Below are 14,957 nucleotides of genomic sequence, written 5' to 3'. Positions count from 1 at the left end.
TTGAAACCCTCCTTGCCATCCCTATCTAATCTACCCTAACCCTCTGAGGGTCTGCACATTAGGACATAGTCTAAAAATTCTTGAGCTATAGAAATTCAGCAGTTTAACCTTTGGGTTATGGAATTCTATATAAAAAAAGATCTACTCAAGGACTGTTGTTAAGACCTAGGGAAATATGTCTAGAATTAAATTCAGTTTTAAAAATTAGAGCCCTGTATTCTGTGGGCTTGTCTGAGGATAATGATGCAAGTGGCAAGAAGCCTTCTGTGGTAAGATGAATAATCATCCCCTCTGCCCCTAGAAGAGTCCATATTTTAATTCTCAGAATCTGTGAATGTATTACACAGCAAAAGAGATTTTGCAGATCTTGAGATAGGGAGATTATTCTAGATTATCCAAGTAACCCAGTGTAATCACAAGGATCCTCATAAGGAGGAGGCAAGGGATGAGAGTTAGAAAATGTTAGAGACAGAACAATTAGAAAATGCTATGCTATTGGTTTTGAAGATGGAAGATGAGGTCACGAGCTAAGGAATGCAGTGGGTTCCAGAAACTAAAAAGGCCCTGGAATACCTTGATTTTAGCCCAGAGAGACTGATTTTGGACTTCTGATACAGAAAACTGTAATATAACAAATTTGTGTTAAGTCGCTAAATTTGTGATAACTGTTACAACACAGTAAGAAATGCACACATCTTCTCTGGTAGCTTTCCAACGTAAACCACATCAGTGGATATTCCTTAACACTAAAAGCGGCCCTCATGTCAACATTGAGGGATTCACTGAACCAAAGAGACCCAGAAATAGAGAACCTTGTTGGGTAAATCACATTTAAATGACTGCTCTTTGGTATCATCATAAATTTTTCCTTAGCCAAAATGTGATTTAACCAGTGACAGAATCTGGAGCAGACCTTAGGACAGTGAGCGAAATAATTCCATTCTTACTTGAGGATCAGGACACGCAAAGTTTGCAGGAAAGGGCTTGTTCTGGCTCAGTATATGGTTGAAGCAAGAAATCCTTCTCATGCCATCACTTTCCAAGAGAAAATTCCACCTCCACCCAAAGATCCCTACAATAAAATCACTATGAAATTTGAATCGCAGGCTTGTGCTACTCACACAGGAAAAAGGGTTTCCATACTATAGAAATCAGGGTAGATCAGCTATAGTGACATTTGTATCATACACTAAAAACACTATCTACCATACAGAGAGACCCATCGATTTTCATAGCAACACTGGATGGAAGCAACAGCATTAACAGAAACCCTCCCTTGTGAATAAATCACATATTCTGGTCATGATACTGAGAGACTCAATTCCTAGGCAGGTTGACAAGAAGTCCAGGGTCCCCGCGGAGGAGAGAGGGGTCTGGGTCTCTTGAGGAGATAGGGATCTGGAATTCTCAAGAAGGAGGAAAGGACAAACATTTTTTTCTATATTCCTTAGTCTTAGTAAGGATTCTGTAACAACAATGTATCTTGCTTAAGGATATGTTTCTCCCTAACAAGAACCTTCTGACTAATCCTGTTATCTTAAGATGTATATTGTGGGAGTGGGTCTGATAAAAGCATTTAAGGCCTTGCTAAGACTAGTGAGGCGGGCACTCTCTGTCCCCCTTCTGATGTCTATGTCAGAAGCTTTCTCTCTCCCTTTTCATACTTTAATAAAACTCTGCTACACAAAAGTTCTTGAGTGATCAAGCCTGGTCCCTGGTCTCGAAGCTCAATCTTCTGCTTCAGAGATCACAAATCCGACATCATTCACCATAAACTATCAATACAATGAGTAAAAATGATCTTGTGGACTTAGTAAGGAACTCCGAAAATCTCAAGACTTAGCACATTCCGAGTTTAGATGAAAGTCATACCTGGTCTATTTGACAACAGTTAGGAATATTTGAGAATTAAAAGATTTGTGACCTGGTTTTGTATGCTCAGCTTGGTGAAATGATTTATATTAATTCACAGAAATTCTAGTTATAATGGACTTCTCAGATTAATTCTATGTCAGAAACAACCATAAAATTAAAAATAAAATATATAAAACATCTCTTTGAAGACAACTGATACAGACAGGGTTTGAGGAGCTATGATTTCTGAGAAGAAAAGAAACATAACAAGGAGAGTTCTAAAGTCAACCTGGCCTTTTCCCTGAGGCATTTCTAATTCACAAAGTGAAGGAACTGAGTCTCAGTAGAAAGTATAGGCTCACTGGGGAGAGGCAAGAGAAGACAGGGTTTCACCCAAAGTGATTGAAGACTGACAAAATTTCAGTGGAAGTGAAAGTGACTGAGAAATTTCAGTGGAAAGGAGTGACCGAGAAGTCAGTCTAAAACTCTATATTTGATTTTCCCCTTGGAAAATCTGTGAAGTTTAAATCTGGATATGGAACAGACTAACAAAACAGTAACTATGAGGCCACTGCAGAGCAGAAATTCCTTGCTTGGCAGACAGAGGATTGGAATTCAGAGATTGCTAAAGGAGAAGCTGCAACACCGAGACTTTGATGTGGGACCCCAGAAAGGCTATGTTTATGGAAACAAATCTGCCTGAAACAGACCTGCCTGAATAAAAGGAATACCGACCTTTATAATGATCAAGGTAATCTGCCTGGACTCTGCCTCCCAGAAGCTTCATCTCCATAATTGTTCATCACAATCTCCAGCATTCAGTAAAAAAATTATGAGCCATACTAAAAAAATTGGAATGAATGATTCAAATGAAGAGGAAAACAATAGTAAAAGTAGGCTTACAGTTATGAGAGTTTTACTCAAGTATGTTACAATAAGGGCTTCCCTAGTGGCTCAGACAGTGAAGAATGCCTACAATGCAGGACACAACAGTTTGATTCCTGGGTTGGGAAGATCCCCTGGAGAAGGGAATGGCAACCCACTCCAGTATTCTTGCCTGGAGAATTTCATGGACAGAGGATCCTGGTGGGCTGCAGTCCATGGGGTCACAAAGATTTGGACATGACTGAGCCACTAACACATTCACTTTTTCATGTTACAATATATATGTTTAATATGTTTAGAATACGAGGAAAAGAAGGAAAATTTCAGCATAGACACAACTTCATCAAAAGGAATCAAACAAATTCTACAACTGAAAAAACTGTATTTGAAATTAAATTTTCTCTTCTGCCTCCAGAAAGAATGGTGAAGATAGTAACAGACCATAACTCCCTTGAATTAGGAAAAAATATCATATACATTACAAAAACTAAAGTTTTAAAAATATCAGAGACTTGTGGATGCAAAGAGGAATTGATGAATTAAAATACTAGAGAGAGAAGAGCTTCTCCCGGGTAAGCTGAATTCTCCAACTACTTTTTTCTGAGTATCTATTGAGTCTGCATGTACTGAAAAGAAGCCTTACAGAAGGACTCTAAGAGCATAGAGAGGAAACAAATGGGACTTTAGACATTCGTGTGATATAGAATGAAGCCCCAGACACAGAGCTGGGAGCACCAGGAGAAAAGCCACTCAGCAGAACTAGCCCAAACTGCTAATTCATATAATCAGGAGCAAATAAAACTATGGTCGTTACTGGTCACTAAGTTTTAGAATAATCTACTGCATGGTAATAGATTAGGTAAAATTATAAAATTCCCCTGATGTAGGAAGATGATTCAGATGTATGTAGCTAAAATAATTTTTAAAACTAAATAGAGAAATAACAAACACAATTATATAAACAAATACACAATCAAATAATCTGTTGACTAAGAAATAAATATGGTGCTGTGATAGACACTAATTATGGACACTTTAAAAAGATAAGTGATAAAATAACATTATGTAAAGTTAAAAAATAAACTTGAAAATCTAGAACAAAGATTTTTCTAAGCAAATTTAAATTACCAAAATATCTAAAGAAGAGGTAGAAAGGTACAATAACCACAAACTACAGAATTGAGAAAGTAAAGATCTATCGTTTTTTAAAAAGGAAATAAGTCATAAGCATGGTAAAAGACAAAATTTTTCCAGTTCCAAGAAGCTAGTCTAATAAAAATTTCAAAATTGGATGAAGGTTCAACAAGGTCCATGCTACTTAGGAATATCAATGTTTACAGCATGCATATTCCAAAATAAAAATAGAAAATTAAACACATTATTTATTAACTAGCAATAAAATTAACAAATTTATCTAGGTATATCTATCATAATTCAATACATTAACAGAACAAATAAAAACAATGATTCTTTCATACACTTAGAAGAGGTATTTGATAAAATTCAATTCTCATTCATAATTTTTAAAATTCAATGTTTTGGAATCTATGATAATACAGCAACTTCTTTAACAGAACTTTCAGCAATAAACATAATTAAAGGTACAACAACAAAAATGCAAAAATAAGACAAAGATGCACACTACTATAACTACTATTCAACATTTTGCTGTCTGATCAACAAAATAAGAAAAATAATATATTACAAACACTGAAGAAACAAAGTACTATCACTGTTAGATTATATGAATTTCTACATAAAATCGAGAGAGTCAACTGATAAATGATAAGTAATGAGTCCACCAAGATGTATGTATACAAAGTCAATATGTAAACACATAAAATTAGCTGACTCTCTAGTTTACATAGTATATATAAAAATCCATATCGGGTGCTACAGGGACTACATTCTGCATTTAACCTAAAAGGAGGTGGGCATTATATCGGGTAGTTCTATCTGAATCACATGACTGGATTTTAGGAGGAACAGTTCCCAAAAGAGCATACGTTGAAAGGTAAATAAATGTTCAGCATAATGCTCAGGGACCTCCTTGAACTCCAGATCTAGTTGTGCTTGGGACAACTATATCCTTACTGTTCTGGTACCACAAGCCAACAGTTTTAACTGGTGAAGGTGGTTTGAACTGAGTTTCTGTCCCTTGCAACTTGACATTTGTAAGTCTTAGTTGGTATTCACTGGCAAGTTTACCGTTTTATTTATATAGATCACACAATGTTTCATTGTTCACATGGAAAATGTTTTATAGCTTTTTGCACAGCTGTAAAAAGGGATATTTTTTACACTACATTTTATGTTATTGCTTGTGTGCAGGAAAGCTATTTAATGTTACTATGGAATTCCTGCTACATCTTTTGGCATGTTTGTATCTCTGTGTGTGTGTGTGTTTTGGGGGGGGGGTGGTGGTGGTTGAGGTCTGTGCATGTGTAATGTAAATATAAAGATTGAGGCATTCCTTATAGATAGAAGCATTCTAACCCCAGATTCTAACATCAGGAGAACTGGTATAAATAACCACTATCTCAAATAGGGGCAATAACATCCAAGGCCTCACCTGCTCACTAATATTGAATTAGAATATTTTACATTGCTTTCCTAATGCTATATTCTTATACTCCTAACAGCTCTCATGCCCTTATACTGAATGATAACTTTAAAAACTTGTGGGAAAGGACTGAGTTTTACGTAGTACTTACAAGGAGTGGCCATTGTACTTCAGTAAAATTGTGGAATTAAACTATTTAAACACTTTTGTTAACTTTTGCTGAATTTTCTCATGTGAAGCTGATTATTCTGTGTGGAACACTTAAACTATGGTCACTACATTCAGTTCAGTTCAGTTCAGTCGCTCAGTCGTGTACGACTTTTTGCAACCCCATGAATTGCAGCACGCCAGGCCTCCCTGTCCATCACCAACTCCCAGGGTTCACTGAGACTCACGTCCATCGAGTCAGTGATGCCATCCAGCCATCTCATCCTCTGTCGTCCCCTTCTCCTCCTGCTCCCAATTCCTCCCAACATCAGAGTCTTTTCCAATGAGTCAACTCTGTGCATGAGGTGGCCAAAGTACTGGAGTTTCAGCTTTAGCATCATTCCTTCCAAAGAAATCCCATTACTTTGTAGCTATGATTTTATACATAAATTCTGAAATGTTTTGGCTTCCAGATGCTACAGAAATTTGTATCTGCTGCTGCTGCTAAGTCGCTTCAGTCGTGTCCGACTCTGTGCAACCCCAGAGACGGCAGCCTATCAGGATCCCCCTTCCCTGGGATTCTCCAGGCAAGAACACTGGAGTGGGTTGCCATTTCCTTCTCCGATGCATGAAAGTGAAAAGTGAAAGTGAAGTCGCTCAGTCGTGTCCAACTCTTAGCGACCCCATGGACTGCAGCCTACCAGGCTCTTCTGTCCATGGGACTCTCCAGGCAAGAGTACTGGAGTGAGGTGCCATTGCCTTCTCCAAGAAAATAACATTAGATCTATCTTTTGAAGAATATTTATATGAGGGTCTCAGAAGCCACAAAATTACTGCATCATGTGTCAGCAAATTTAAAAACCAGAAATTTGTATACTGGTTTTTAAATTTGCTGACACCTGATGCAGTAATTTTGTGGCTTCTGAGACCCTCGTATAAATATTCTTCAAAAGATAGATCTAATGTTATTTATGAAGGCAAAGCCTTGTACACTTATTTTTTCATCAGGGCAAATTTATTTTGCTTAGATCCTACTAAAACAAATTAACCAAAGCCAGGCATTTATTTGTACACTTCCTCACAAAATAGTTTTAGCAATGACTCCCCCCAACATACACCTAATTACCCTAAATACATGATCAGGTTCTTCATCTTCCACTATCCCCAAGGTGATGTCTGATCATCTTGGCCTGTCTTCAGCAAGAATCCTGCTTGATTTGTTTAGCCAAAAATCTCCCTTACCCCTAACGTTTCCCTCTCAGCAATTTTCCATCCACTGACCCTCACCTTGTTCCCACTTGCCCATTCTAAACACAAACTTGAGCTCAACCTCTCTACCCCCATGCAAAATTCGATTGCAACGATCCTATCTATACCCAACTCAATGGTCCTGAATAAAGTCTGCCTAATCATCTTTAACAAGTTGCATGACTAATTTTTTTAATTTATGGCATGTTCTATAACCCAAGGAAGCCTAGGAGAAAATTCAGAAGACCTGAGTCTACTAGAAACGACACATCGAATACATGTCCTACTTAAAAAAGTTTTCAAGCTGTAAATACACTGTATTATTTATGAGCATGGTATGTTTAATAAAGTCCCTTATTTTGTGATGAGTTCCCTAAACACAGCGACTTTCATTTTTGCAGGTTTTGTTGTTTGTTTAGTGAAAAGCGCCCTCCACCCCGACCCCCTCAACCCTCATCGTAGCCCTTTTTAGGAATCCTTTTTAGGAACCTTCCCTAAGCCTCCTGCTGGCTTTAATACTCATTTTTTACCCCTCTGTGCCTGAGTACAGAACCAATGTAAGAATTTGGCTCTGGGGAGTGCTATGTTGAGTGACAAATGGATGAGGATGAAGGTTTTGTTGAAGCGTCTGAACCGCATTTAATTTTCCGTGTTGCTTTATTTGTTCCTTCTAGCCCTCAGGATATTGAATTTTGTGGGCTCCAGTTGGGTCGTTGGTACTTCAGGTCTTTAGTAATAAGAAACATAATCTGCTTTTCCCGTTAGGATAATATCCTCATTTGTATTAAGGGCGGCTTACTCCGAACTGTTTTACAGTCTTTTTTCCAGACCTCCTGAACGAACACATTTTCCCGTTCAGCACTGGCATTGCTTCAGCGGCCTCCGGTGACCTCCTGGCTTGGCAACCTGCACCCCACTCCACAGGAACCAAGCCTGGACTCAGCAGGGCCTCGAGCGCCGCCGCCTCCCCAGACCTTCTCTCTCGCTTTCCCTCCCATCACTCGGGATCCAGCTTCCCTCCAGCCGCCTCAGCTGTCTGCGACAGCGACACCCCCTCCTCCCCTCCTGCGGCTCCCCCGCCAGCTCGCCGCGCCAGACAGCGGGTAACCGCCGCCTCCGCTGGGGCATCCCGGCTCCATAGGCCTAGCGCGCTCCAGACACCTGCCTCTCACTGGCCACCGCCGCTGCCCCTCACCCGGCATCCCTCTCGGCAATTGGCCCCCGGCCGTCGCTCGTCATCTTCGGCCTCGCCTCGAGTCCCGCCTCCGTCGCCGGGTCATTTAAGTTTATCACAAATAAATAAATAAAGGAGGAAATAGAAATGCGTAGAAAGTAAAAGCAGTCGGGAGGGGGCGGGGGCGTGGAAAAAAGGGAGGGGGGCGGAGGAGTAGACAACCAAACTTGATTGTGTGTGTGTTGACCAATCACGACTCACCCCAGTCCAGTCTGACGGGCTCTCGCAGCCAATTGCCTCCTAACTCTCGGATCACTGAACAACGAGATATGACTGACCTCTCCAGAGTGGGCAAAGGTGCGGCAGAGGGTGGGAAGTGGGAAGACTCTTGACCAATCACTTGTTAACAGTTCTCTGAGCGAAGTTTCCATGATCCAATGTGTGCCTGGGATAGCGGATTGGGCTTCTCCTAGTCCAATCGAAGCTGGAAGAGATGAGGAAAGAGGCAGATGGGGTGGGGACAGGTGAAGGGGAGGAGGAAGAGTGTATTTTGTTTATGGGCGGCAACCTCACGAGGGGCGTCCCATCCTTATTGGCTCATTGAAGCGAAGAGTGGCATGAGGGCAACCCAATAGTAGGAAAAGATAGAGGGTTCGCGATGTGAGGCGCCCAATGTGGGCCTTCTGCCGAAGAAGTAGGGGCGGGGGGAAGTTTAGGAGTTGAGGAAAGAAGATTAAAGAGCGCGAGGAGGTAACGCCAAAAACTCTAATTTGTTGTGAGGCGGGCGGGAGGGGTGTGTGCGTGCCGTGGGGGACGGGGCGTCTGCGAGGCGCTTGGAGTTGGGGGCGGCGGGACGGGAAAGGAGGGGCGCGGGGTGGGGTTGGGGGAGCGAGTTAGAGTGGCGAGCCCGCGGGCCGTTGGTCCGCAGAGCGCGCGCCCCTTCCCCCGGGCGCCCCGCCTCGCTCCCCCTTCTCTTGGCGCCCCTCCTCGCGCCGGGCTGCGGCGGCGGCCTCGCCCGACCCCGCGCGGAGGGAGGGACCGCGGGAGGGTCCTGGGTCCTAGGAGCGGGCGGGGCGTCCCGCAGCTGGAAACGAGTCTTCTGCCTTCTTCTCTCTATTCCTCGCGCCTGGAGTTGCCGCTTCCAAGAAGAGGAGCTGAGGGGGACTAGCCTGGGCTCAGGAGCTACTAGAGGCGCCCGCTTGTCTTCCGCCCCCTCCCTTCTCGCCCTCCCCCGCTTGCCGTGGCTCTGGCGGTCTCTGGAGCGTCTTCTGAGAACTGGGGGGCGGGAGGGGTCCTGGCCCCAGAGTCGCTGGACGCCCCTCCAGACGCCCGAGCTACCGGCCGCCGCCTGCTTCGCTGCTACGACTCTAGAGGAGGGGGCTTGGGAAGGGAAGACACTCCTTTCCTTCTTTCTCTCCTGTGGGCCCCCGTGGAAACATTAAAAAGAAAAAAAAAATGCTTACGGTTTTCAATAGCCGAGAGAAATGGTTGGAAGCTTTTTGAAAGTTTGAAAGAAATGCACTGTTTTACATTGTTTAATGCATTACTATCCGTGTGGCATTCTGGTCTTTTCCCACCACCCGCCCCACGCCCCGCCCCTCTTGAAGCTGTTATCCTTTTTAAGGATGCTGAAGAGGCAGGAGGCAGGGATTTTCTAAAAGTTCTATTGATAAACACACTTGCACAAACATATGCTAGGCACACAAACTATAAACATGAGCGGAAAACACAATATGGCGTACAGCTATCCTACCTAGCGCGGTAATCCGCTGATCTCTTAAGGCAGCCCAGTTGAATGGGGTCAGTAGCAGGGTGACAGTTCTCCAATAAAAATCTGAATGAATCAGGAAGTAATTTGGAAGCAGCCGGTGGGTTAAGTACTGTCTTCAAAATCAGCATTGGCCCAAGATATGTTGAATTTGTTAATGTTCTAGACTTGTGAAAATTGTCTCAGCTGCTTCTTAGCATTAGAAAAACCGAAATGTTGCTCAAGTGGAGTTTTCTTATCCTGTGGTCATGTGTAAATTTCAGCCAAGAAAATGAACAGAGAACAATGTTTCCAAGCAAACTCTGTTCTAAAGTTACTGTTGTTGGTATTGAAAGTTTTAAAACATGAATTATGACTGCTTTGTAAAAAAACTTCTCCAGCTTTACACATTAAATAATGTTATAATTGTGCATGCGTGCAACAAATTAATAAATGACTGACTTTCCTATCTGTTGCTCCCGGTACCATACACCCTTAGCTATCACTTGGGAATAGTTAAAATAAACCCTTCCACCCCACCACACCCCCACGTATAAATTTGATCAGTCCAATTTTGACTAAGTCCTGCATTTCCCTTGTTTGTAGGAAAGAACCACAGCAACAATTTACATTATTTTTTTAAATGCCCTTGTTGCTCTTTGTCATTCTTAATCAGAGTGTATCGAGTGCACATATAGTACATGGTAATACCATTCACTGTGTCTTCTTGGGAGTAGTCTTGAGAAATTTTGAAGTTGCCCTTGAAGAACTGCTGATGTTACTCATTGTTTAGCTGTCAAGGCTTAAGAATACATGGTGCTCAAATAAACAGATGAGAAGGAAAAAAAGTGAGTTTTCTAGAAATATAATTAGCTGCTCAGTGAGTTTAGCAGTTGGGTGTTTTGGGCTTTGTAAAATCAGATATCATAGACCAGGGGAATAAAGGCCATTTGCTTATGAAGATCAGGTGACAAGTTAACTGGCTACAACCTCCAAAGCAATAAGCCCCTTCATGGTGAGATCCCAGTTTTAACAGACTGAAGAAAGAAGTTTAAAAATTGTCAAATTTTATCCAGTTTTAGGAAGAAGTTTTTGTGCTTACCTGTTTAGTTCATTTAAGGTGCCAGTATTTTAAAATTCCTACTATACCAAGAAAATATGTAGTTAATGTGTATACTAGCTACTAGCAAGTGGCTACTGAAAGACTTGGAGTTTAAATGGATTACTAGAGGAAAGAACGATTTACATGTGAGGGTTATAATTTTGGTGTGTGTGTATGGTGGGAGGAAGAGGGGCGTTGTTCAGAACTACTAGTTAATGTGATGCCAGTGTCGGAAGTGGTCAGCAAGTTTTTGAGGTCCACAAATATCCAGCTACTCTTGTTGTCAAATTAATATAACTTTGATTACTCCATATAGGAATAAAGTCCAAAGGTGGGGGAACATTTTAAATGACTTACTTTTATCTCAGTAGTCAGTCTTCAGGGACTTACTTGGTGGCTCAGACGGTAAAGAATCTGCCTGCAATGCAGGCGACCCTAGTGCGATCCCTGGGTCAGGAAGATCCCCTGTAGAAGGGACTGACAACCTACTTTAGTATTCTTGCCTGGAGAATTCCTTGGACAGAGGATCCTGGTGGGCTACAGTCCGTGGGGTCGCAGAGAGTTGGACACGACTGAGCCACAGACAGACACAGAGTCAGTCTTCAGGAGACTTTCCAACCAAATTGGAATTCCCAGAAAAAAATTAGGTCATTTCAGAAGATTAATAAAAGATACAACTAAGTTCCTGTAGAAGGATCTAAAATTTATAAATGAATTACAACTTATTCCAGATATTTTACAATAAATGATAAGAGATTCTTCAAAACATTTGGAATATAGAAGTGTACCTTAATGGGCTCTAACTTATTCTCTGAAATAATTTGTTTCTGAAATGGATATTTAAATTCATCTAACTGTTCTGGACACCGTTCTAGACACTTGGGATGTAACAGTGAACAAGAAAAAAAAATTCTCTGCCCCTGTGAAGTTTTCATTGTAATGTCACATACACATTGTGTATTTAGATTGCTAGAAGAAGGTTTTTTTGTATAAAACTTTAAAACCTAGCTGTTTTCTCATTTCAAGGATCAGGGAGGTGTTCATCAACTGCCAATGATAAGAAAGGAAGACTTTACAGTACTTTATTGCTGATTTGTACCTTTTGTTATTGTCATGAAACATTCTCCATACATTTCAGTAGATCTTTTTAACAGATAGGGTTTTACTTTTAAGCATGCCTTTGAAATAAATAAAATATTACTTTATATTAAAAAAAAATCTGTGTCTTGGAATTTACTCTGAAATTCCTATGGAGCTTTTGTCGGCAAATTATGGTAAAACATAATCTAGAATATTTTAATTTTTTTAGTTAATTTGTTTTAAGAATATGTCTGAAAAATCAAGTGCCTAAATCTTTTTTTCAGTTGTGGTTTTTATCAAGAGAAGATGGAAATTTGTTGTAACTAATTTATAGGTGACTTTAAAGAGAGAAAGAGAGGGCTGCAAAAAAAATGCTTTGTTATTTAAACCTTTCCTTCAAACTACAAAAGCATTTGATTGGCACTTCTCTGATTTAATAGCCCATTTGTAATTCAAGAGGAACATTACAGAAGATTTTAGCATTACTTTAATCATTTAGTCTGTAGGTGTAAAAATCCTAGGTTTCTAATTGAAGGAAACTTGGTGCCTGGTTAAGGGAGTACATTTAGCAGTGAGTTTGTTACTTCAAGTAGTGGGTGTCTAACTTTTCCAAAACCTAGTTCACAGTTCTCAAATAACAAGTTCTGATTTTCTTATTTTTCTCTAACACAGTGAATTTTATTTTGTTAGTCAAGTATGAGTTCACACAATCCTACCTCCAGTTCTTCCGTCCCCTGCTGTGAAGAGCTTGAATTTCTTTACCTACACTAGATCTCTATGCTAATTTGTAGCAGTAATCAACTCTTCCAGAAAGAGTACATGTTAATACACTTCAGAGAACTTTGAGAGTGCCTGTGGCTATTTGAATACAGACCTGGCAGAATCTGAAAGCTATCAATAGGAAGGAAGATTTAGGACAAAAAACAAGAGAGTGTAGCTAATAGAGCGTATTGTTTCAGCTGAAATCTTTTTTAGAAAGCAAAGAATGATTGATAGAATGTTAAAAATTAGGAACTTTTTCTAATTCTAGTAAAGATAGTTGATCAATGTGTGTTTATGTGCATGTAAATATATATTTATATGTGATCAGTTTTTGAATAAAGGTTTATTTCAGTACTAGATAAATAATTCTAGTCCTGCCTTGTGGTAGGCATTCAAAGTTCCCAGGTGATTTTGTTGAACACACTTTGTTACCTACCAAAATTTTGCTCTGAGTAACAACGTAGTAAATTTTGTGTTAATTTTGGCTTAAAATTTATTTTTGAAACTTTTTTGCTTTGTTTTGGCCATACAGTACACATGGCCTGTGGGATTTTATGTCTTAGTTCCCTGACCAGGGATCGAACCTATACAGTAGAAGCAAGGAGTCTTTACCACTGAACTGCCAGGGAAGTCTCAAGGAAGTTTTTCAAAGCATGATTACTAAGCAGCACATAAAATGAATAAAATCTGAAGTGAAGAATTGTTCTAACCCTGGATTGACATAATAAGATAGTTGCAAGTTTGAAAAAGAAGTATTTCATAGAGTAAAAGATAAAATCTTGACATCTGACAAATTTCAATAGTAATAAAATAATGACTAATTCTATTAATATTCATATTTTTAAGGTAAGTGCAAGTATGTCTACAATGCATTTTAAGTCAAAATTTGGGGTGTTATTGGCTAGACACAGTCGTTTCTTTGCCAGAGATACTAGGCTGTGTAAAGGCTAACCATCTGTCAAGTGATAGCGAGACAAAGAAAGGTTTAATATACTAGCCTAAAATTTCCACAGACTTGTTTTAAATTGTATTGTCATTTTGTTTTGGCCTTCATATTCTGTGTTAAGTATGTACTGGGTCAGTCACCCCACTTTGTTTTATGAACAAACTATTCAAGGTCTAGATAAGGTTATTGTTGCAGCTGATGTGATCTCGAGGCAGGATAAAATATGTTTTGATTTTGTTTCAGTGTAATGATCAAAAGCTCACAAGTGGGCCACCCATTGGCAGTTATACAAGTGACTTCAAGCACACTTATTTTCACCCACCCATTCTGAATTTTGGGTGTCTTAATTCTTTTGCTTTATATATTGAAGCTTCATATTTCAAACCCATTCCTGAGCTATTGGGGGGGATGGGGAGAGCAGCAACAGGAATCCAGATTGCATGTTTTAGGTGCAATATGGTGAGATGTGAAATTGAAACAGCAGATTGGTGAGAAACTTTAGTTTCAAACAAATATAAACTCGTTTGTTTAGTGAAGTCATACACAAAACAGTAGTCTCTATTGACAGGGCAATTTTATTTTTTTCCCGTAACTTCCACATTATGAAGTCACCATTGTTGTTTGGGCCAGCAGTCTGTTTCTGAGGTATCATGGAAGAAGAAGAAGCCCTAATATTGCTGATTGTAATGATATACTTAGATATGCCAGGCTGAGGAATTGTTTATAGCAGTGCTAATTATATCAATAAAAATAGCAATATTAATACTGTGAGTGTCAAAATCCATTCTTGACAGTATGAGGTAAACAGAACTATAGTCAAACAAAGCAGGCAGCCTGTCTCTACTGTCAGCTCATGAACATACACTTCAGGAAAAATGCACACACAGTTTAGAGAATCAAGTAGACTGCTTTAATCTCTTTTTCAATTACTTTTGACCTTTTTTAAAAAATGTTTTCTTTTAAATAATAATAAACAATAATATTTTCAATTAGTCAAACAATATTAAAACTCAGATTTTTAGTTTTGAAATTATTGGCAACCATTTTCTTACTGATATTTGTTTCTAGAGACTTATTTATTTATATATAACAGTGCTTTATAAATGATCAGAAATTCATTTTCTTTGTACTTCCATTTTGGGGATACAAATTAACATCACAAAAGTAACCTCAAACAATTTACAAAATGAAACAAACCCCATCACTACTACACATGTACACACAACCAGTAAATCTTTGACTTCGACTTCCTTTAGGCATTAAAAATATTTCTTACATGGTTTTGATTTAAGAAAGGGTATACATTTTCTTTGTAATTGATATTACTTCTAGTCAGTTTTTGCAGATTTATGTTATTTTAAATTTATTTTCCAGGAATATAAAATCAAGGGAGAAGTCATTAAGTCCAACAGTTTTTAACTTGAGGGGACAACATCTAACTTATTGGCT

General features: G+C 39.6%; 1 protein-coding gene across 2 annotated transcripts in view; it reads left to right on the top strand.

The window, feature by feature from the left end:
• Window positions 1-8,465: 8,465 nt before the first annotated feature.
• Window positions 8,466-14,957, top strand: part of ZBTB20 (zinc finger and BTB domain containing 20) — an 869,399-nt gene continuing 862,907 nt past the window's right edge. For both annotated transcript variants that reach the window (XM_045166105.1, XM_045166753.1), the window contains exon 1: window positions 8,466-8,621. The gene's annotated coding sequence lies outside the window, so the exon portion shown is untranslated. The remainder of the gene's footprint in view (window positions 8,622-14,957) is intronic.

This window comes from Bubalus bubalis, chromosome 1 (assembly GCF_019923935.1).
Source record: "Bubalus bubalis isolate 160015118507 breed Murrah chromosome 1, NDDB_SH_1, whole genome shotgun sequence".
NCBI classification, from domain to species: Eukaryota; Metazoa; Chordata; class Mammalia; order Artiodactyla; family Bovidae; genus Bubalus; species Bubalus bubalis.
This window is presented reverse-complemented; position numbering and strand designations above follow the sequence as displayed.